Source organism: Panthera uncia, chromosome B4 (genome assembly GCF_023721935.1).
Source record: "Panthera uncia isolate 11264 chromosome B4, Puncia_PCG_1.0, whole genome shotgun sequence".
In the NCBI taxonomy this organism is placed as follows: domain Eukaryota; kingdom Metazoa; phylum Chordata; class Mammalia; order Carnivora; family Felidae; genus Panthera; species Panthera uncia.
This window is the reverse complement of record NC_064809.1, coordinates 76,338,457-76,361,363: the sequence shown is the minus strand read 5'-3', so window position 1 is coordinate 76,361,363 and position 22,907 is coordinate 76,338,457. Positions and strand designations below refer to the sequence as shown.

Genomic DNA, 22,907 nt, shown 5'->3' with positions numbered 1-22,907 from the left:
CACACACACACACACACACACACACACACACACACACACACACACGAGCTCCAAGCTACAGCTAAAACAATCTTCCCTGTACTTCCAGAGATCCTGCCCCTAGGAAGACTCGTTTAGTCCAACACAAGCAGTACCCCTCCGCAGTTCAGCCACCAATCCTGGCCATTTCCTTCAGCAATCCAGAAGTCTCCTGACACAGTTCAGGCAGCAACTTCGGGCTGGGGACCCTGGCAAACTAAGCCATGGCCTCTATGGTGTTAAGAAAACAACTAAGGGAATAGGGAAGGAGGTGAACAAGCGGGGAGGAAGAAGACCCTTTTAGAAATCCAATCCTGGCAGGAGTTGGATGGATCCCAGCAGTTAAAGCTCTGCGTATCTTTTCCTCTACTGTACTGAGACTCCATCAGCACCCCAGTCCAGGGCGCGCTTTGCCACCTGGACACCCTGGAGGCTGAACTACAGCCAGCCTCCTACTAAACAAGTCCCCACTCCTGGCCCCGACTCTAACCCCCTGCGGTTTCCACCTTCCACCTTGCACGGACACTCCCCCCCCCAACCCCCACCCCCACCCCCGGCCCAGCAGACTGAAGTCCGACCCGGGTCCTCATCCCATTCCAACCGGCCCCCTCCCACGTCAGAGTTGCACCCTACACCCGCCCTCCTGCATGCTGACCCTACAACATCCTTTCTGCCCGCGCGTACGCCCATCTCCTTCATGCAACACCCCTAATAACCAAAGCAGAGAGCGCTGCTGAGATGCACGCTCCTCGCGGGGGCACCTACCCGGCTGGCTCCTGCTCCCCCTGCCCGGGACCGGCACCCCGAGTCGCAGTCTGGTCCCTCGTGCGCTCCCGCGGTCCTGCACACTCCCCCAAGTTCCGCAGTCTCTGCCACTGGGGCTCCCCGGCTCGGCCCGACCCTCCTCTTAAGTGCTCCGTGACGCACGGAGAGGGGCGGGGGCGCCACTGACGCACGCGGCCCGGCGAGCTATGGCCATACAAGGGCGCGGGGGGCGGCGCGGTTCCGGCGGGAGGCGGCCAGGGGGAGGCGCGGGACGGGGAGCCCGAGGAGGCGGGGCGAGAGGGGGCCTGGAATGTCTGCGCGCGTGACGCACGCGGGGTTCCATTGACGCAGGGAGCGCGGATTGTTTGATCTATAAATAGCCCCCTCGCGCCCGCTGGGCCGGCTAAAAATAGCTGCTCGCGGACTCCCGAGGCTCCCCCCGCCGGACCCAGGACCCGGCCCGGGTCCCCCAGGTCCGAAATAACCGGCCCAGAGGGCCAGAGCCCGAGAAGGGGGCGCTCTAGAGCCTCAGCCGCAGGGCTTCCCCGGACTAGGCTGTCCTCAGCCTCCGGCTGCCCCGGGGAGCCACGGCCGCGCCCGCTCCCTCCGGCTCCCTCCACACCCGGCTCCGCCTTTGCACTCTCCCAGCCCTTCCTGGAGGCCTGAGGCGCGGGGGGGGGGGGGGGGGGGGGGGGGGGGGGGGGCACCCACCCACTGCTGCAACTGGGCTGCTGGAGCAGGCAACTAAGGGACCCACCCCGGGCAACCTGAGCCCCCACTGAAGCCCAAGGCACAGCCAAGTGCACTTGACCTGTCTTCCCCAGCAGGGTCGATGGCCCGATGGCCGAAAGTTTGGCCCAGGGACATCAGAGCCCACCGCTTATTTCCGCCCCCTACTCTCCCATGCAAAGTACCTTCCAAGGGCAGGGGTTCGCCAGGCCCAAGATGGGCTGATAGGCTCCTCTCCACACGCTGAACTTGATTTCTCACCAGTCCCCTTCCCAGTCACTTGCAGAGTGGGTGCACTATAGTTGGGAAATTACCGAATTTCAGAACCGGGTGGAGCCTGAGAAATCTTGTCAAATTTGTGGTGACTCTTCCCCATTTTATAAATAAACAAGCTCAGAGAAATAATGGCACTTGCTCAAGGTCACACAGCGAGGTGGTGACACACTGGGGTGGAACCTGGGACCTCTGATAGCATCTCTAGGGGATTTTTCCACGACCTCCCCTGTCCATGACTCCCACCTCACCTCCAGCACCTGTGGAGAGAGCAGCTCTGACCTGCCCCATGGAGCAGGAAGGGACTGCCAGGGCTGTATCTGGACACAGACCACGCTGCAGCCACCGGAGACTTCTCTGGTCTGGCTGTCACCCTTCTACCCCCATTCTACCCCAGACCTGGGGAGGCCTGCACCTGCTAGGTCAGAGAGAGGGGAAGTAGGCCTAACGTTTACAAGGAGGAGAAATGCCCCCACCAACACTTGGGTCTCAGCCAGCCAGCCAGCCCCCGTCTCCCCTGTAAGTCAGTTTGAAGGGTTTCTGCTAACACTTTCACTGCGCCTTAGCCTTAGCCTGCTGGGGCAGCCCAACTCTCACCTCATCTGGTCAGCCTACAGCACTTCCCCTACCCTTGAGCCACTTCCTGTTCCTCACCTCCCATCTCGGATTTCCCACGCCCTTGTCCCCTGCCCCCACTTCTGCCCACTCAAAGGTCCTGCCAGCATTTCAAACTTTACCCGTTGCAGGCGGAGCTCGTCGTCGCTGTACTCCGGGCCCACCACCCCATCTCTGCTCCTGATGCCCCACATGCAACTTCTCATTTTTTCTTGAAATTCTATTTTGGGACATCTCTTGGATCCCGTTTCTACTCCAACCACACGCAGCACAGCCTCACTGGTGCACGAAGACAGCAGACCAGCTGAGTGAGGCCAGTGACCTCTGCTTCTCCTTGCCCACACCCAATAAGGAAACTGCCCCTTAACCAGCTTGTCTCCTCTTCCCAAATCCTCCTGCTCACCAGTGGAGTAGTCTTCCTGCAACACGGATCTCATTCAGTGATCCGGTCACAACCTACCGTAGCTCCCCCACCTCAGCATATAATCTCAATGTGGACCAGTCTTCAGAGAGCTCTGGTTTTCCCCAAACCATCTTCCAGAGACCCTTCAAGGCCACCCGGGTGAAGGTGAAGCGTGGGTAGAGTAATGCAAGGGGACCCATACAAGATCCCCATCCCACCTCAAGCCAAAGTTTTGTGTTCCTTTGTGTTGGGCTCTTGCATAGGGTTTGCTTGGAAAAAAGAGATTCCACAGGAAAAGGGGGGGGGACTTTAAAACTGCTAATATAATTCACATCCTCCCATTTTACAGATTAGGACCCAAGAGTTCCCAGAGGAGCTGCACCTTGCTCAGAAGTGCACGGCAAGTTTGGGTTGGTGAAGCCAGTCCCAGGCACATCAAGTGCTGGCTTGCCACCTAGCCTGTCACCCCAACCTGGAATGCCTCCCTCCACCCCAACAGGGCCTTCCTCAAAAACTAAAAACAATTTGGGGCACCTGGGAAGCTCAGTCAGTTGAGCGACTGGTTTTGGCTCAGGTCATGATCTCGTGGTTTGTGAGTCTGAGCCCCACATCGGGTTCTGTGCTAACAGCTCAGAGCCTAGAGTCTGCTTCAGATTCTGTGTCTCCCTCTCTCTGCCTCTCCCATGCTCATGCCCTGTCTCTGTCTCTCAATAATAAGTAAACGTTAAAAAAAAATTAAAAAAAAAATTTTAATGTTAGCAAAAGATGATTAGCCAAGTCAATGTTCACCTAAACAGGTGTATTAGCTGCAGCTTGACCAATCTGTGCTCAAGCCCAGCCTTACCAGTCCTCTGCAAGCTGAGCCAGCCTTGAGCCCTGGCACCTCCCTGTCCTCCCCACCACTTTCCATTTGTGAAACGCAACACAGACCCATCCCTACCCTGGGGGGGTAGGGATCAGTCCACCCAGGAGCCTCAGGGAACTGAGTGTGGTGAGGAGCTGCCCCAGGCCCTGGACTACATCTCCAAATCTCATCATTTAGCCTCCAGATGTGTGCCTGCAGCCCAGGCCCCACTTCCCCAGGGCCCCAATAATGGAGGGGAAGACAACCGCAGCCGCCATTTGGCCACGCATGTGGAGGCAAGGATGCCAGGGGGTCTGAATCTACTATGCACTGAAAGTAAGTAAATAAGGAGAAAAAGGCAGAGTCCCTCTGTGGGAACACAGCCAGGGCCACCCATTCAGGCACCCATGTGGAGCATCAAGCTTAAGGCACAGGGGAGAGGGAAGAGGGGCTTGGGGACCCCAGACCTCATCCCTGCTGGCCAGAGGCCCTCCAGGGAGGGTATCCTGGGGCTCTGAGGAGGGTAGAATCTAAGGTGGAACTCTGGGGAAAGGCATACTTCATGCAGACTTTGGGAGGCCTAGAGCATAAGCTGGTCCCAGGCTCCCAAGGGATCCCCAAATCCAGTCCCCAAGAGCAAGGTCAGAGTAAGCAGCCCCTTATGGGAGAAGGGGTGGGATGGGAGGGGGAGGGGTAACGATGAAGGAAAGATATCCAAAACTACAGGCGAGGACCAAAAGGTCCAAAACTATAGGCGAGGACCAGAAGGTAAAGCAGGACCACGATAACAACACAGGAAGCGCAGGGAGAGAAGAGGTCATGTTGGGAATGAGACAACAGTCCGCACGGGGCTCCCACAGCATGGCCTGGCTCAGCCCACCAATCTGCCCTCATTACCCACCACCACCACTCTCCACTGCTCCCATAAAGGACCTTGGGCTAAACTTCCCACCACTCAGTGGGCATAGTGCCCCTCTTCCTCCCTTCTGCTCTGATCCTGCTCGTCCCCCAAGACTTCTGGCCATTGCCCTCCCCCTGCCTAACTCTTAATGCTAAGCACCTTCTCATAGGTCAAGGGAGTCATGGGGAGTACCAACCAAGGGTCAGACCTCGGTCCACGGCACTTCACGTGGATTCCTCCACTAAACCCTCCACTCAACCGTCCAGGTTTAGAATTGTGACCCAAATTTTATAAACGAGGAAATGGAAGTTGGGGGGGGCAAGACTCAAATGCAAGTCAAGGAACTCCCAGTTTGGGGCTGGACCCAATGCCTTTGACTCTGAACTGCGAAGACTGTGGCTTTGGACCTTGATTGTTCTAAGTATACCACAGAACCAGGTGCGCGCGCACACACACACACATACACACACACAGCCTGTAAACTGAAAACAGCAGTTCCTATGGGCAGGGGGCGGGGGTGTCTTTGGTGGGACTGGATGAAGTCCGGCTCCCAATCTCACAACAATCACACAGGTCTGTTCGCTGTGAAAAAGTCATCAAACTACATACTCTCAAGGTTTCACACCCATGATTTGTGCACTTTTCTGCATGTACATTTTCAAAAACAAAAAGTTTATTTTAAAAATAACCACCCCTACTCAGTCGGTTGAGCGTCTGACTTCTGCTCAGGTCATGATCTCGCAGTTTGTGGGTTCGAACCCTGCGTCGGGCTCTGCGTTGACAGCTGGGAGCCTAGAGCCTGCTTCGGATTCTGTGTCTCCTTCTCTCTCTGCCCCTCCCCTACTCATGCTCTGTCTCTCTCTCTGTCTCTCTCTCTCTCAAAAATAAATAAATGTAAACAAAAAAAAATTTTTTTTTAAATAACCACCCCTAAATGGGAGAGACTTATTTATCAAAGGGACACAGATGCCCCTGCAATTTACCGAGTACACATTCATTCAAGTGTGTGTTACTGAAATCAGAGAAACAGTGGCTGCTTCTCATTATATATTGGTTCTACCGACTGCTCAGGGCACCGCTACAGTTAGAAGAGGTTACAATGTCTAGCATTAGAAAGGGATCTCCACACAGTGTGTTTTCTGTCGACCCAGCAGGTTTTCTGAAACACTCACTAGGCTCTGGCCCCTCCTAGTCAAATCTTATGGGGCCTGGGGACTTATGTGCTGACTCACCCCCTCCTTCACCTGTGTGTGAACATGAGGGGAAGGCCCTGTCTCCCTGACCTTGGCAGGGGGTAGCCTTCATGCATCTTTAATAGTAACTGGCCCAGGGCAGGCCCCAAACGGGCAGCCGATGTCCACCATCGTTCATCGGCCAGGAAGGTTGGTGTCAGTTTGGGTAAACGGGGGATGGAAAAAGTAGAAGTATACAGCCCCTTTCCCACACTGCCCCCCACCCCCAGCCTTGGGCTGCGCCACCCCTCCCCACCCCCCAGCAGAGGGCAGGAGCTTGTCCTACTTTCTTCAAGACCATCACCACCCACATACCTCCACACCCTTCCCGAGCGGTAGGCAGAGGGAGTGAGCTTTGCCTCCTCTCGCTGAGAAGTGGCCACGAGAGCTTCCCCTCCTCAGCCCCAGGACCTACTGCCAGCCCTGACCTAGCCACTTCCTTTTCCTGCCTTGGCAATGGGTAGGGGGATTTGTGCCGTGGGCACAGAAGCAGTGCCTGCTGCCCCAGGGGGCTTCTGGGAACTGGGGGGTGCAGGGTGAGGCCCTGGCGCTTGGTCTCCCGGCCCTTACCCAGGCCCTGCCACGACCATGCATGTTGTTACCTCTGAACAGAGCCCGCCAAGGATGTGAGCAGGTAAGCCACGGTCTGCCACCTCTCACCCCAGCCCCCAGCAGGGACAAAAGATGGAGCGACTCTTAGAGGCATCTGTGACCAGGAGCCAGCAAGCCTGGTGTCTCACCTGGGGCCAGTCCCTCGCCCTCTCCAAGAGTGTTCTTCATCTGCCCAGTGTAGACAACATCACGCTCTGGGGCCGTGAGAACTCAGTTCATTAAGGGAAGGGAGAAGCACAACAGTGAAATGGAGCACTGCCTGAGGGCCTAGACTCTAGGAACCTGCAGTAGGATCCTGGGGTGGGGGGCAGGCAGGGAAAGGAGATATAAGGGTCTTCAGCTGGACTGGGGAGCCAGCACCCCCTTCTTCAAGAATTAGAGAACAGTAACCCCATCCACACCTCTCCCCCTCCACGGCTGAGTGAAAGGAAATGAGAGTGTGCCCAGAGATGGGGCTCTACCTAGCACCAGGAAGATTTCAGACTCTGCATGCAGCAAGTGCTCAATTAATACTCTGGAGGAAAGCTTGTGAGTTAAGGAGGTCAGACCTCTCTCCACAGAGGCTATCTTTAGTCCAGTGACTTCTCGACCCTCACCTCCTTCTCAGGCTAGGAGGAATTAACATACAGCACAAAAAAAGAAGATCAGACTTTGGGAAGAAGAGCCAGACAGTGCTGGAAAAACGCAGAGAAGATCGTGGAGTGCCTTCGGGAAAGGTCGGCCCACGCCTCATCTGCGCCCTCCCCAAGCCTCCTTCCGTGCCCCTCAGTCTGCTCAGCTCCTGGCCAGCTCCTCTCCTCCACCCTTGGAGGGGCTCCCACCACCTTGCAGAACATCACCACCCACCAAATTCTCCTGCCCCTGCCCAAGGTCTCCACCCAGCCTCCTTGGGCAAAATTTCAAATTCCAAAATAAAAACCCTCTGATAACGAGCCCCAGCCGGAAAGACTGATGCATTTTCCTATTGTTAAAGTATTTTTAGTCGCAGGCTCTGGATTCATTTAGAGACTCACGTTCAGAAAGGAGGGGGGGGGATTCTTTTTTTTTTTTTTTTTTTTTTTTTTGAGAACTGAGAAGGAAGGCACAAGAGCCTCCCACGTAAGGAGCTGCCACTTCTTCCAGGCCGGGCTGCAGCCCCTGGACCGGGGCCCGGGGAGCGTGTTTGTGGCAAGATGGTTGGCGCAGTTGCCAGACCTCGTTCCAGCCGTGCTTCGCAGGCACCAAGACCAGCTGGGAGGCCAAGAAAGGAGAGCGGGGCAGGGGCTGAGGGCTCAGGGAAGCCGAGCCCCCCCCCCAACCCCGTCCCAACCAGTTGTGGCAGGGAGGTGGGGACCCTACTCAGGGACCAATGCCGAGGTTCCCCGATGGACACCTAGCTCATTCCAGTGTCCCTCCCCAGCCCGAGCAGACCAGTGCCTCACCCAGGCTGGGTCAACAGGAGAGGACTGAGATCGTGCTGGAAGTCTCCAAGGAAGGAGAGAGACAGAAGCAGCACCTGTCTATTTCCACACCTCCCAGTGCCGGGTCACGGCGTGCTCCCAAGTACAGCTCCCACCACCATCCAACTCAGGTCAAGCTTTACTCTTACTCCTCGGGAAGGCCTGCCACCCTTGCTTCCTCCTTCACACCCCTCCTCTCAGGGCCGAAGAAACTGCAGTGTAGATCGTCACAATGGAAAGAGACCCAAACAGCCCAGCTCCCGTGCCTCAGTTTCCCCATCCCTACGACTCACCAGCTATCTCTTCACGATCTGCTTAGACTCTCAGAGGTCCTGGACAACTGCACCAGGCGAGAATCCTGGGGTTGGTTAGGGGCTCTTCCTGGCGGCCTCAGGGAGCCCTGCGGGAAGAGACGGGACTGCCCAGTCAGCCCGGCCTGCCCGGCCAAGGCTATGCACCAGCTGAGCGGACTTAGGACGTGGAGCTGTCTCCAAGCCAGCTTGTCCTCCTCTGTTTATATAGCCGAAACCAGAGCCGGCCTCTGGGGACAGAGGGAGCTGCCTCGGGGCCCTCTTGGCTGAAGCCTGACTTTGGCCCAGGTCAGCAAGAGCCCAAAATAGTCAGCTGACGGGAGCCCCGGCGTGAGCGTGACCCTGGGCCCATGCCCGGGCCTGGCAGACAGGTGCCCACGTCACAAGACCAGCGGCTCTAGCACTCATGGGGCCCCGGCTGGCAGCCCCTCAGGGTGGCCCTGGCATTGTATACGGCATGGGGGTTCCACCCAGTCACCACCATCACCCCGACAACAAGGTGAACACGAGGAATTCTGCCCATGGGGGCCGCTCTGTACCCACGGGAAGGCCAGGCGCTCAGGAGGCGGTCTGAGCTGATGGTAGAGGTGGGGGCCGGGTTGGGGGAAGCCATCTGGCCCGCTGCTGTCATCATCACTCACGTGCCTCCCCGGTCCAGATCCCTGGCTGACCAGGGACACCTGCCTCTCCCACTTACAGTAATTCCTCTCCCTGCCCCCAGCCCAAGGTTGGTGGCACAGAGCCTGCGGCCAGTAGACGGCCAGGTGCACACCCAGCTCAGCCTCTGGAACAGGAGGCCCTGCTTCCTAGGGCTTCCCCTCCTTCCACCCAGGCTCAGGCCGGACACCTCCTCCTCCCCTGTCGCAGCCACCTCTGTGGGACTCCCTGTGCCCTGAACACCAACTCCACATGAGGCAACAGTGTTTGGGGGGTTGGGGGAGATATGAAACCAGCTCCTACTTCATCCAGGGATCCCTCAAGGCCTGAAGGGGGCTGTGGCCTGGAGATAGCCCCCTGTTCTGGGGAAGGAAGAAGGGCATCACAGATCCCTGGCTGGGGTGCCAGGCTGAATTTCAGGTCTCCCAAGTAAACATGGTAACCAGGCCCATGGTGCCCTTGGAGCCATCCTAGTATCTGAGATCCCCAGGGAAAGGCCTGGTGGAAATTTCATTCCCACACTCCATTCTTCACCCCAAGATCTGCTTGTACCTTCTCCAGAAGTGTCCTCAGGCAAGGAAAGTAGGTCCTCCACCAGCCGACCAGACCTCTGGGCTCGCCCAGACTCCAGGAGACCTTGATTCTAAGTTTGGCTCTATATGCCCTCACTATAGGATCTTGAAAAGTCGCTTCTCACCTCCGTGACTCCGTTTCTTCATCCATAAGGGGAGGAGGTGAACTAGATGGCCTAGAATCCCTCTGGCCATGGCCACAAGTCTGAGATGTTCCCCCTTGGGGATGCTGTGTGAATAGCGGAGGGCCTGTCCTTGCCCTTTGCCAGTAAGATCTTCCCCATTCATAGAAGCACCTTCCCATACCAGACCCCACAGGCCTGCCATACAGGCCTGCCATAGTAGGAAGGGTGTGGTCATCCCCTTTTGCGGGGGAGATGATCCCAGCCTTCCCTTTGTGCATTCCAGTGTGCATGCCCTAGAAACAAGCCAGCTTCCCATCCCCCATGCCTGCCCCACCCCCCAACCCCCATGCTCCTGGCCTGGCCTTGAGCTGGCCAATCCCACCCCATCAGCTTCCGGGAACCAGACTCGTGTTGCCTTGGCAACAGCGGCCATCTACCCACATCCCTGCCCCTCTCCTCCCACACCAGCCCATGCCCCCCAGGCCCAGAGTCCCGCAGCCTATCCTGCTGAGAAAGCTAGGCTTCCCCCTTCCCCACCCCCACATTGCCCCCATCACTGAAGAAATCAGATCTCCCCAAGCAGAGCAGAACCTCACCCGCCACCTCTGCAGGGCTTCCCCCTCCATCCCCCAAACCACATCCACTTAGGGCAGCTCCACACCCACCTCTGTCCCCCAACCTCACCTGCTTGAAGGCCCCAGGGGTGTACAAAGGACAACAGTAGAGCACTTACCAATCTGGATGAACCAACAGACCTCAGACAACACTCAACCATCCCTTGTGCCTTCAGGGCCTGGCAGGTGGAGCTGGGATGCCTGAGAGGGGCCAGGGCTGGCCTCTGTCCATGGTGGAAGCCTACGGAGGGAGAGTCCGTGTGAGTGAGGAATAACCAGCCAGCAGGGACACTCCCTGGAGGCAGCACAGCCAGGAAACACAGGAGTGGGAATAGAGGCAGGACCCGGGCCGTGAGAGCTGACAAGCCAGCCCAAGGATTTTCCTGGGCTGGGCATCAGAACCTGGGGGCACACACCCTAGGCAAATAGCTCTTGGGGATGTGAGGTGTGACCAGGAACAGCTGACATTGTGTGGGACATCTCAGGACCATGGGGACACATGCCAGCACCCAGCCCCTCAGCCTCATGCCTCACTCCTGGATTGGGGTGGGGGGTGGCTTTAGTCCAGCACTCAGCCCTGATGTGCACAAAAGGGCACTTCGTAGGCAGAGAAAAGAGAGCTATTGTGAGGATAGAGTAGAATAACCTCTCTCTCCTTAAGGGGCTCCAACTTGGCCCCCAAAGCCTCAGACAACCCCACAGGGCAGGGGCTCCATCACTCCATCTCCAGGCAGCCGGCCTTCCAACCAGAGCAGTGGGGACTCCCAGGAAATATTCTGTGAAGGCACTCCAGTCCCCAGACAGGAAGGCCCAGCCTGGAGCAAAGAGGTTAAGGGCCCAGATGCCAGATCCCAGATGCCTGTGTTCAAATCATGGCTCTATCACTTATGATCTTGGGCAGGTTACATAACCTCTCTGTGCCTCCTGTTCAACTGTGAGAATGACACTCCGTAGTTGTCTCTGATATTAACAACCACAAGGCTATCACGGAGCTTAAAATGAGTTCATACGTGTACAGGACATAGAACAATGCTGGATACGTACACACATGTATGTGCTATCACTGTTGGGAAAAATCAGACGAGGACGAATCAAAGCCAGCCCCAGACTCTGCTTCCTACTCCAAGCCACTTCTGGGCACCTGGCCTCCACTTCCAGAGCCAACGGTGAGTACCATCCTTCCAGCCTCTTTAAGCTCTCGCCTGCCCCCTCACTGGTGCCAAAGCCTCCTTCAACCAGGGTACCCCAGACCCCACTTCTTTTTCCGCCCTAATTCAGCTTTCTCCTCTCTCAACTGAGTCCCAGAGTGAGAGTAGGACCAGGTGCTTCAGGCCAAGATGAGGTCTGGGAGAAAGGAGGTAAATGTCTCCATGATGGGAGGTGGAGGGAGTAAGGAGGAGGAGGGCCCAGAGGGTGGGCAATGGGCTTCCTGGCCTTCCTGACCTCTGCCCCAGGGTCCACGGGCTAAAAGGAGCTACTCTGGACCATGGTACTCAGATTCTCCTCTTACAGAGCTACTAGAACTCCCATGTTCCTGTGGGTAATGGAGACCAGGCTGCAGGAAAGAGAGGGGGGCAGTTTAGAGATCTGGAGGGCTTCCAACCCCATACTGAAAGCAAAATCAGGCTTAAAATCAGGCAGTGAGCCACGAGCCACAGAAGGTCCAAGAAGGAGCAAACCAACATCTCTGGACCCCAGGAGGTTCCTCTGGGGGAACAGATCAAAGTCCATTACACTCAACACAGAGCAGAGGGCAAACCTCTGAGTATGCCATAGGACTGGGCAGGTGTGGAGAAGAGAGGGATGTCCCCTTAAGGGAGTGGGAGCATCAGGCCACACCGCAGGACCCAGCCCTTGCTCCCCCTCCTTGCTGTGCTCTAAGCACCTGGGCTTTCTTTCCCCAGTCAGGGCCTTTGCACTGGCTGCCTCCTCTTCCAGGAAAGTCACTGCCCCGGTATGTCTGCCCCTTGTCACCAGTCAGGTTTCCAGTCCCATTCCATCTCCTTGGAGAGCCTCCACCCCCACCCTCACCACATTAACCTGTTCGTATTATCACCATAGGGCTAATGCTGTTCATCTGTTCACGTGTCTGTCTTGATCGCCGCAGTCTGCAGTCTCCAAAACAGAGCTCAGCATTAGTAGGTACTCGGTAAGTATTTGTGGAATGCAGGAGAAAAGGACTCACACAGGCCTGCACCAGAACTGGGCTGGGAGAATGGGCCAGATAGCTTGGAAGGAGGTGAGGAGAACACTGTCGCTAAGGTACTGTCCTTTCCACTTGAGGGCGGATCCAAAGTCTGAGGGCTCTTCCCAATGCTGAGCTACAACCTGGACTCCAAGAGCCCCAGCCCTGGATCCCAGCTCTGCCCGGGCCCATCCAAAACCTCCTTCTCCTCCTTCCTATCAAGTATTTCAGTCTGCTAACTCAACTCCTCCTTGCCCCCAGGACACGGCTGACACACCAAGCGGTGCATTTGCCAAGTCCCCACCCAGAAATGGGCACATTGCTCATTATCAACAAGAACAATGGCAGACAATATTTACTGAACACCATGTGCTAGATATATCACTAAGCCTTTTACATGCATTTTCTCATTTCAGCCTCCTCACTACCAGGAGGAGATTATTGTAGGGAACATTTTACCAGTGGAGAAACTAAGGCACAGAAATGTCAAGTAACTTGCCAAAGGTCACACAGCTAGGAAGTGGCAAAACTGGGATTAGAAAGAATCCAGGGAGCCCAACCAGCGAGCCCAGGGCCAGGCATCCGTCTTCCCACCTTGGGATTCCTCTGGTGGGTAGAGAGAGGCCTTAGATTGCACAAAGCAGTTTGGCAGCCAACATCGGAAAGCAAGTGAGAAGCTCCCGGCCCTGGGTTGCTGGGCCTTAGAGCCAGGTGCTAGGCCTGAACCCCTGAGCTCATTTTTTTCACTCCAGCACAGGCCCCAACATTTATAATCAGTCCTGTTCATCTTGTCAGTCTTGGGCCATCCTGCAGCCTGGCTGCCATCATTCCGAATCTTGATTTTATCTTGCTGTGCACTTGTCATTCCCCTTGGCCCTAGGGCTTTCCAGTCAGCCGGCTCCCCTTTTAAGTCTCCATCCCTCGCTGATCTAAACATTCACTTGAAGTGGGTGTCGGACCACTGCTGTAGCCGCCACTGGAGGCCCTGCCCGGGCTGTTATCAGCCCTCTAATCGATCGGCACCCTTTGGGCACAACGGTTGCTTAGCCACCTACCTCTGCCCAGTCTTCCTTTTCCCCCGGCATGCCGAGAACTCTAGCCCCCCAACCAAATGAAGCCTCCACCGTAAGCCATTGTAAATGTCACTTCTGCACCACTTCTAATCCCAGGTCCTGGCGCCTGACTCGAGGAGACCCTCTCCGGCCTCGATTTCTTTACTCGGTCCCACAAAGGGGCCGCCCCGGGCATTTCTGGTCCCGGTCTCTCCCCTCCCGAACTCCTGGAACCCATTCCCCGCAGCCGGGGGCGGGGAGGGGGGGGGGATTGGAAGGAATTTCTCCGGCCCGGCCATCTCTAGCGCCCCTCACGGGCCAAACCCCACCCTTGGCGGGCCAGGGAGAAAAAGCGTTGGCCGCCGCACTCGGGGGGGAGGGGGGGGCTGAGTCTGGGTCAGCAGGTTCCGCAGGGAATCCAGTCCCTCCCCGCCCCACACTCCCACGATCCCCAGCAGGACTCCCAGCGTGGCTCCCAGGCCACTCCACCGCATAGGCGGAGACCCCATTCTTCCCGGGCAGCTCCCGGAGACCCCCTCACCGCTCCCCACCCGGGCCCCCTCACCTGGCGGGTCGAGCTCTGCTCGCCTCTGCACCCCCGCCTTCCGGGGTCGCGCACCGGCCAGCGGGGAGCTGCTCCGCACCGCAAGGCGCAGGGGCGCCCATGCCTGGAGACCGGGGGGTCGCGGGCGCCGCGCGGGGCCCCCTACCAGTTCCGCGGCCGCCGCTGCGAGCTCCTGCAGCCACGCAGCCGCGGCTCCGCGCCCCCCACCCCGGGAAGCCCCCCGCCCCGCAGTTCCGGCCGCGGCCGCGCCCCCCGCCCCCGCAGCCCGCGGCCGCCAGCGCAGCCTTCCCGGCCCCGGGCGCGCCTCCCCCGGTGGGCGGGCGGGGACCGTGACGCGCGCCCACTGACGTCTCCGGAATCCCGGCGGCGGCGGCCGACGCAGCCTCATCAATGGGGCTAAAAATAGCGGCGCCCGGAATAGCCGTGAGCGCCCCGCCCCGCGCCCCCGCCCCCCCCCCCCAACTCGCCGCACACCCAGTTACATAATCCGCCTCGCTGTGGCTGGGGTGGGCGAGCCGTTTTGCAGGTGAGGGTTCTGCGGACTCGCTAACACCTTCCGAGGCAGCAAACCTGGAGCTGGGTTATAAATAAATTACCCAGGGGCTTCCCCGGAAACAGAGGTGGGAAAAGTGAGGCCCAGAGAGGCCCCGCGGCGGCCCAAAGTCACACAGCCATTAGGCTGGCTTAAGAGGTCAGGGCCCCCGCCCTCAGAGCCTTGGGCACCCCCACCGGCATCGATTGTTTGGCCTGCATGCCACCCCAAGGGCAAGGAATCCGACTAGCAGGACGCCCCAGCTTCCACACGGGAGGGCAGTTTAGACAGAGAGGGAGAGCTTGGGAGGGTAAAATTTCTCCTGAAGAGAAGCGTTTCCAGAGGCGGTGGGAGTGCAAGGCCAAGGCTGGTGGTGGATTCACTGATCAGGCTGTTCCTGTACTACGGTGTGACCGAGGGCAAGTCACCTCACCTCTCTGAGCCTGGGTTTCCTTACCTATTAAATGAGGGTGATCATATTGTCCACCTTCTCTGGTTATCAGGAGACTGAGCAGCAGTGGAGAGGCCTTATACTTTCTTCTTACTCTCCTCTAGGAATCCGACTTCCCCCCAGACCACTGGAGTGCTCCGTGTGGGAAGTACACGAAGGCTCACCCCAGTGGCCAGGAAGCCCTGAGTGGCCCACCCTCTTCTGGCCATAGTCTCCAAGTCTCCTCAGTAAGAACCTTCCTGGGGGTGGGAGTACTTGGAAGGTTTCTCTCTCACCCTGGACTGGGACATTCTTTGGAGATGGGAGAACTACCTTGTTCTGAACATATCCTTCTGCCCCAACAGCCCCCCACTTTTGGAGTAGCTGGTGCAGGGAAGCCAGGCCAACGCTGGAGCAGTGGGACTGGGGGCTGACTGGGGGGTGTGGGGTGTGGGGTGTGTTATAATGTCTGTTCCTGTACTGCCAGGCAGGCGAAGCTCCTGGGGAAGAGCCATTAGGCGGGACCCAGTCCTGTGCTCTGCTACACCAGCCACCAGCGCCTGCTCATTTTTGGAGCCACCTTAAATTACAAGCATGCTATCATATCCCCAGCACAGAGGCCAGGCCCCACGCAACAAAGAATCTCTTCTGCATTCAAAACTCTCCAAAAGAGGCCCCACACCCCCACTCAGCCCTCATTCCAGGGGCCACATTCTTCTCCCCACCGCCCTGCCCACCGGCAGAAATCCTTTTCTGGACCTGGTCCTTAACTGCTGCAACTCAGAAGCCCCTTTCTCTCCATCCTCATCATGATCCCAAGAATCGCTGCTTTGTCTCAAAATCAAGGTTCTTCTCAGACCCTTTACATTCCTTTCCCAGATTCGACATGGAATCTGGTGGACACAGAAATAAAGAAACCGAGACTTCAAAATGGCAAGGTGGGAGGGGGGGAAGGCTTGGGACTAGTTCCCCCTTCTCCTTCCTACCCCAGCAGCTCCTTCCAAATGGGCATTTTAAAGAAGCCACTACCCCCACCCTCTCTTTTTCTTTTTCCAGAAATCTAACTTTTGAAATACATTTTAAAAATATTTGCCTGTGTAGGAGAAATACATTTATTTGGACAGGAAAAATAAAAAAAAAAAATTAAAAAAAAGAAAGAAAGAAAAAGAAAAAGCTCAATTACCAGTTTTTCCATGAAGGCTTCCAGCCCACAGAGGTCTCTCCCTTCCATAAATACTTTAACACAACTTGGCTTTATATATCTTCTCCTGTTTTATAATCAAGTAAAACATATACTAAAATATGTAACGGCAAAACACACACACCTGTGTGGCTTATCATGGCAGCTTGAGGTGGGAGAAGGAACTTGGGTTCAAGAGGCCTGGGATTGACATTGGTCCCACCTGTGACCAACTGTGTGACTTCAAGGAAGTTACTCACCTGGACTGGGCTTCAGTTTCTTCATTTCTTCATTTGAAACAAGAAGATGAAAATGTACCCTTGTTGCAAAGAGTGTATCTTTGACGGTAGATATAAAGAATGTAGCAAGTAGGGGCCACCTGGGTGGCTCAGTTGGGTGTCCGACTTTGGCTCAGGTCATGATCTCACGGCTTATGACTTTGAGCCCCATGTCAGGCTCTGGGGCTCTGTGCTGACAGCTCTGAGCCTGCTTGGGATTCTGTGTCTCCCTCTCTCTGCCCCTCCCCTCTGCTCGCTTGCTCACTCTCTCTCTCTCTCTCTCTCAAAAAAAAAAAAAGAATGTAGCAAGTAGTCTGGCACATAGTAGCAGACCTGCTATTTCTATACAGGAGGCCTTAGGGGAAGGCAGGCCTGGGGACCCTATCTTGAATCTTCAGATGCAGACTACTGACCGTAGCTTTGCCGAGCTGGTATGTTTATTTGGGGGCTTGAAGAGCTGCACAGGTGACGGAGGCAATACCACCTTTTAGTGTCATTACAGATCTCCAGTAAATTCCGGCCCCCTTGTTGCCTCTTTGACCCAGCTGGCTCAGCTAGCAATGTCCAAGCCAGGATCAGAGCCCGGGTCTTCTGACTCCCAGACCAGTGGTCTAGTTTCTACTCACCGTCTTGTTCCTTCATGCCTAGCCCCTCTTCTTTCTACACAGACTCCAGGAACACAAGCCCCTTTCGCAGATGGGAAAATTGATGAGAGAGAAGTTCAACCACTTGCATGGCTCAGGAGCTAGGACCAGAGGGGGGAAACAGGTGCTCTGGTCAGTTGCTGTGACACATTCTGGGAAATTCCTAAGGGAGAAGGACAAGATCTTGCTACAGAAAGTTGCTTCCTAGTCTGATGGGGAGGTAGAACACGAGAACAGTTATGAACACATTGCCACAAGACCCAAAAGGTAGCCTCCAAGAGGTCTCCAGCCGACATTGGGGTGGGAATCCAGAAGGTTAATCTGAGAGGCCTCCCTTGAAGAAGAGAACATGGAGCACTGTGCGAAGGGAAAGAGAGGACCAGGCAAGACACAGAGAAGGTAGCACATCGTATGGGGGAAAAGGCTGACTTCAGAGTTCTTAGATATGGGGTGGGGGCAGGGTTGAGACCCAGAACAACCAGCCAGACCTCTAGTGGTGTTCCCCACATGCCCCTCCAATCTCGCAGTAGCAAAAAACGTTGATGCAACTCCACCCAGTCAGGGAGACACTATTCCACCTCACCTCCACCCTGGCCCAATGGGGTTGCCAGTAAAAGTATGTCAAGGGGGTTCCCCAGCCCTTTTGTGCCTGGAAGGGGCTCCCCTGCCCAGGGCCTAGCCCTGAGGAGAGGGGTTGTGGAGGGGATTCCCTTCGTGGTTCCTTTTCTCATCTGAGGATGGAGAAATACTTTGCAGGGGTCTCCCCACCCTTCCCCAGTTTTAGGAGCAATTAAAGGGGAAAATGGGGGTACAAAGACAGAGCAGGGCCTTCCTGGGGTTGTCCCAGGGATCAGGGTTCTTCCAGGGACACCACCCGGATGGGGTTACCTGCTCTGAATTACATAAGGATGAGGAGGCCTGGTACTTTAGAGGGTACCTCCACATTTTCTATCCCCTGGTTGCCATGAGAGGCCATCAGGGCTAGCAAGAAAAAGTGACCAAGTTCACCAGGCTGGAAGTGACAGAGCTAGAATTAATGCCAAGCTTTCCCCTAAATCCAAGCCAGGCTCTTTATTAAAAACAAGCAGAAAACCTCTATAACTTTATTTTTTTAATTACAGAATCAAACAGGCTCGTTGTAAACAAAGGCAAAACGTTACAGAACTACGTGATTTATGAAGCGAGAGGCTGGTAATCAACTCCCCAAGGAGTAGAGTTTGGTAATCCTCCGGTGTCCGCTTCCAGATTTCTCTCCACGTCGCCGGAGATCAGGTCTGGCCCGGCGGGCCCTCCCCCAGGGGCCGGGACCGGAACGCCAGGCCGGAAGGAACAGGGCCGGGCCCCGCCGGAGCAGTGCAGCCTCGGCCGTGCCCCACGCCACCGTCCCGGGGGCGGCCGCGCTGCCCCGCGCCTGGCCCGGCTGGGCCGGGTGGGGCCCGGGGAAGCCGCTACGTCAGGAGGCGGACGGGAGGGAGCCCGCACCGCCCCAGCCAGGCTTCCATTACATCACTCGGCGGCGCGGAGCCGCGCCGGGGTAAACACCACTGCAAACCATTGGCTACCTTGCGGCCCTTCCAACCAATTACACGATTGTATGCAAATCAGCCGTTGGGCGTTTGCTTCCTTCTCGTCTGGTGCATGCAAACAGACGCCTTGGCGAAGGCGGGGGCGGGGCCGGGGCTCGGGGCGCGGGGCGGGGGCGGGACCGGGGCGCGGGGCGGGGCCGCCCCGGGAGGAGGCAGAAGAGGGGTCCCGGAGTCGGCTGGGGGCTGGTTTGCGATTTGCCATCCCAGACCTGGTCCAGCCAGTCTTGTGGGGAATGGAGTGGAATTAAGGGCAAGCGCCCTTAATTCTTGAGCTGCCTTTCCAGTTAGACCCCGTTTCCTGCAGATTCAGTGAACCTGAGAAATGATGCAAAAAATTATCGAGGTCAATTTAGAGCTGAGGAAAAGGAAGAAATAAGAATAAAGAGATACAGAAAGCTAGGACGTACTTTGGGGAACACCTAAGCCAAACTCTCTTCGCTTGTGACATCGCAAAGAACAAAACGGACACAGCCCCTGTCCTGGCCCACTGATTCTTAGAGCCCGGGAGGGGAGACTAATGTTAAACCGTCTGGAGAATAGATAAGTGCCATAAAGAGAAAACGGGAGGGCTGCCCCTCCAGAGGGCAGGATGGGTAAGAAGCAGTGTGCAGTCAATCATTTGAGGAGGCCCGGAAAAAAAAAAGAGAGAGAGAGAGAGAGAAAGAGAGAGAACAAAATGCAGGATGCCAGTGAGCTATTTAATGGGGAGCTATAATTCAGAAGGGGTGATGGGTGAGGGAATGCTTCTCCAAGGAAATCATTTTTCAACTGAGGAGTATTTCTCAAGTGGGAGGAAGGGCCGAATATTCCAGGGAAAGGAAACAATATTCAAGAGAGCCCCGAGTCGGGGAGAAAGTTTAGTCCACAGCAGGGGAGTAAGGCAAGTGCAGAGCCCAGTGACTAAGGGAGGGTGCTGGACAGGAGGCCAGAGAGGAGGGCCTGGCCAAATCATGTGGAGGCCCGTGCCAGGCAGGCACTAGGCCAAGCACTTTCCTTACTTTGTCTCCTCTTTCTATAGCCCTCTAAGGGGGGTACTATTTAGTATTGAGGGAACTGAGGCTCCCAGGGGTTAAATAACATGCTGGATGTCCCACAGCTGAAAAATGGGCTGTGGATTAGCATCCAGGCCCTTGTGGCCTCAAAGGCCATGCACTGAACCACTGGCTCTTGCCTCCCAGATTGGAGTGTAGGGTTCAGACAGGCGAACAGATTTGCCTCTAATTTCATGACTTGCAACAGAGCCTGAGATCCCCAGAGAAGTCTGTAGATTTTTCACCGTGCTGTGAAGGGAGCTAGGGCTCAAGAAAATGGATAGGGACAGAAGGGTAGGGAGGATGGGGAGATAAAGTGTCCTCCCTGCCCAGACCTTGGGGTTTGCTAGAACTTGCCTAGAACTTGGGGGTTCCTGAAGTGGAAATAGGTAGAAGTTTTTAAGCATCTGTCTCCGGGGGGGGGGGGGGGCTGCTGCTAGCCAGCAGGCAGCTGCCTGCCCTGCTGGGGCAACCCAGATTAGCTGGATCTTGTGTGCTGTCCTTGTTACCAAGCGACACCTCCTCCGGCTTGCACGAGCTTCGGTTACCGGGGACAACTCCCAGGGGAGCGCTGGGAGAGACATGGAGGCAGACAGGAGAACAGGAGAGGCCCAGCCCTTCTCCCACACAGGTTTCCTGGGCAGTGGGGTGGGTATTCCATAGCCCCCAGGTGTACCTTTGGGGCTCGTCTCTTCTTTGCCCCCTCCACGGGCTCAGAAGTCCCAGACCCACAGGCACACAAGGAGGGTGGCCGAGACAGGGGCACTACCTGCGCACAGGCAGAGCTTTCCAGAGAGTGCTCCTATAGGGGTTTGGAGGGGAGTCCTGGCCCCACACCTGAGCGCCGCCAACAAGAGTGGCTCTGTGTCTGTGTGACCATCTGATCACTGAGCAGGGAACCTCTCAGCAGGAAGGTTGGGTGGCTCACCTGCCTTCCGTTGCTTTTGTAAAATTCCCCACACTTCTCCAATTGGGAGGTTCCTACCCATCAGAGGGCTCTGGAGTCATGGAGCAAAACAGGTCCTCACTCCCTGGGATGGGAGTACCCATTCCACCCAAGGATTTGGGGGCGAATAATTAGGTGATTTAACTGGTGTAGGTGATACAAAGCATTCATTTGATATTTTTAGGAGGAAGGTTTTTATTTTTGGTTTGGGGTGGGTTTTTTGTTGTGGTGGTCGTGGTTGTTTTTGTTTTGGAGGGGTAGGTATCTCAAAGGCACAGAATTGGAAGAGCCATAATCATAATTCTTACCATGTGATCACTGTGCACTGGGAGAACAGCCTCCTGTGCCCCGGGGAGGGAGGGCTGGTGGGGGGGGGGGAGGCGTCTGGGAAAGTCTGCCCAAGTTGCTTTCAGGAGTAGGGGTGTATACCTGGCGACTGGAGGGGTCTTGTGGCTCTGCCCTTTCCAGTGGGCATCAGAGCATATAGGCACCTCCTTGGATCAAGGGGCCCTTAGTGCAGTGTCAGGGTGTGCTGCAAACTGGGAGGCATGGGGATGGGGTGGAGTGGGCAGCCCTGGAATAATGGAGCCTGCGGCCTCCAGCAGCCCCCACGCCCCACCCCCAATTTCTCAATGTCCTCTTGCTCTCTGCTGGTGCCCTTAGTGGAGGACCCAGAGGAGCAGAGCTCCAGCTGTCTCTGGTGCTGGCTCCAGGGATCCCGAAGCACTTTCTCTGGGAAAGGCTCTGGCACCCAGCATCCGGGGGTGGGGGGTGGGGGGGGTGTTGCAGCGGCCCAGTGTGGCTGTGAACTGCCTTAGCCACTCAGGCTTGTGAGCAGGACGATCCCTCAGACACTCACACCATAAATGTCCAGACGCAGAGTCACTTTGGAACTGTCCTCTGCAAGCCTCCTCCCAGGGAGGGCTAGGTAACTTGAGCTGCCGGCAGGCCCTCAGGTCACTTAGGGAGCGGTCAGCTGATGCTCCTGGGGACCATTCATCATGCCCCCGGCCCAGCCCGTCACTGCCATGGCTATTTCCAGTCCCTGGGTATGAAGCAGCTTATGTAACAGGCTGGGAGCCAGGGGCTGGGTTGGGGGCTCTTGTGGCAAGGGATGGGGCTGTTCCCACCTCGCCCTGTCAAGACAGCCACTCAGTGCCCCTTTTCTCCCTGTGTGTGAGGGGCGGGGGGTGGGAGGGTTGCAGGAGGGAGACCATAGGCCTGGGTGGGATCACTGTGGATGGTGTCTACCAAAACACTTTGTACTTCCTTCTTTCCCTCCCATCCTGGCCCAGAAGGTGGCCCAGCCTCCTTCCTTCCACGAATCTGAGACCACCAAGCAGCTTCTCTTTCAGCCACGCAGCCCTACGCAGCCTGTGTTCTCTCACCCGGCCCTGACCCTCAGAAGAAGAAGCAGGCGTGCCAGCTGCGAGCCCCGCCTGAGAGCACCCTGTCCCCATCTCTGCAGCCCCTTTCCTGACTCCATTGGGACTGGCAGGTATCATCTGGTCATTAAGCAGGGCTCAAATACACTTATTTGCCTCGTGGTCTTAGCAGCCTTTGTGAGCTCGCTGAGCCTCAGTTTCCCCCCGGGGAACTAGAACAAGAATACCTTCTTTTCAGAGAGGTTGTGACCACGAGGGCTTGGGGAGCACACTCCAGGGGGCAGATTGCTTAGGTCTGAATCCCAGCCCTGTCTGTGTGGTCTGGGGCAAGTTCCTCAAGCTATTTGGTTAATTTTCCTCATGCATAGAATGGACACAGGGATCCCAAGGACCCAGCTCCCCGAGTTGTGAGGATCCGATGAGTGTGTGTGCACAAAGCGCTTGAACAGTGCCTGGCACAGGTCAGCACCATCTAAGTGTCAGCTATAATTAGACAATGTTTGGAGGTCGCTTTCCTCAGCCTTGGCTCCTAATAAGCTCTTGGTGAAAGGTACTTGTTATTTTTAACTTCTTCATTCTCCTTCACTGTCTTGAGCTTCTTCACAAGCCCACCTTCATTTAGCCTGGCAATTCCCTTGAAGAGCTCTCTGATCTCTCCTCTTCGATTGCCCATCTGCCTCCACCACCAGTAAAAGCGTGTCTAAATTACATCCGCCTGGCGTTCACACTCACAAAACATTTCACACACACTTCTGTCTGGGCCTTGCAGCACACCCGGGAACAAGCAATGCGCCTCATGGTACTGGTCTCATTTTTGCACAGCCCAGGGCAGGGTGTGATCCACCCAGAAGCATCAGCTGCCAAGGGACGTGTGTCCGGCAGTCAGGGCACTGGAGCGCGCTGGAGGATGTGGCCGGGGCTTGCCAGCTCCACGCTGCCAAGACAGATTAGTGCAGGGGGCCCTCTTTCTTCCAATCCCAGCC

The 22,907-nt window shown here is 56.4% G+C and overlaps 1 protein-coding gene across 4 annotated transcripts in view; it reads right to left on the bottom strand.

Annotated features, from left to right (window-relative positions):
- The window catches only part of NR4A1 (nuclear receptor subfamily 4 group A member 1), a 21,617-nt gene extending 7,518 nt beyond the window's left edge, over positions 1 to 14,099 (bottom strand). The window contains exons 1-3 of one of the 4 annotated variants that reach the window (XM_049625505.1): positions 13,913 to 14,099; positions 10,230 to 10,351; positions 8,125 to 8,231 (exon numbers count right to left, since the gene is read on the bottom strand). The gene's annotated coding sequence lies outside the window, so the exon portion shown is untranslated. Of the gene's footprint in view, positions 1 to 783; positions 1,085 to 1,697; positions 2,471 to 8,124; positions 8,699 to 10,229; positions 10,352 to 13,912 lie in introns of those variants that run through there. The other 3 variants (XM_049625507.1, XM_049625506.1, XM_049625504.1) reach the window with 3 other exon arrangements.
- Positions 14,100 to 22,907: the final 8,808 nt, after the last annotated feature.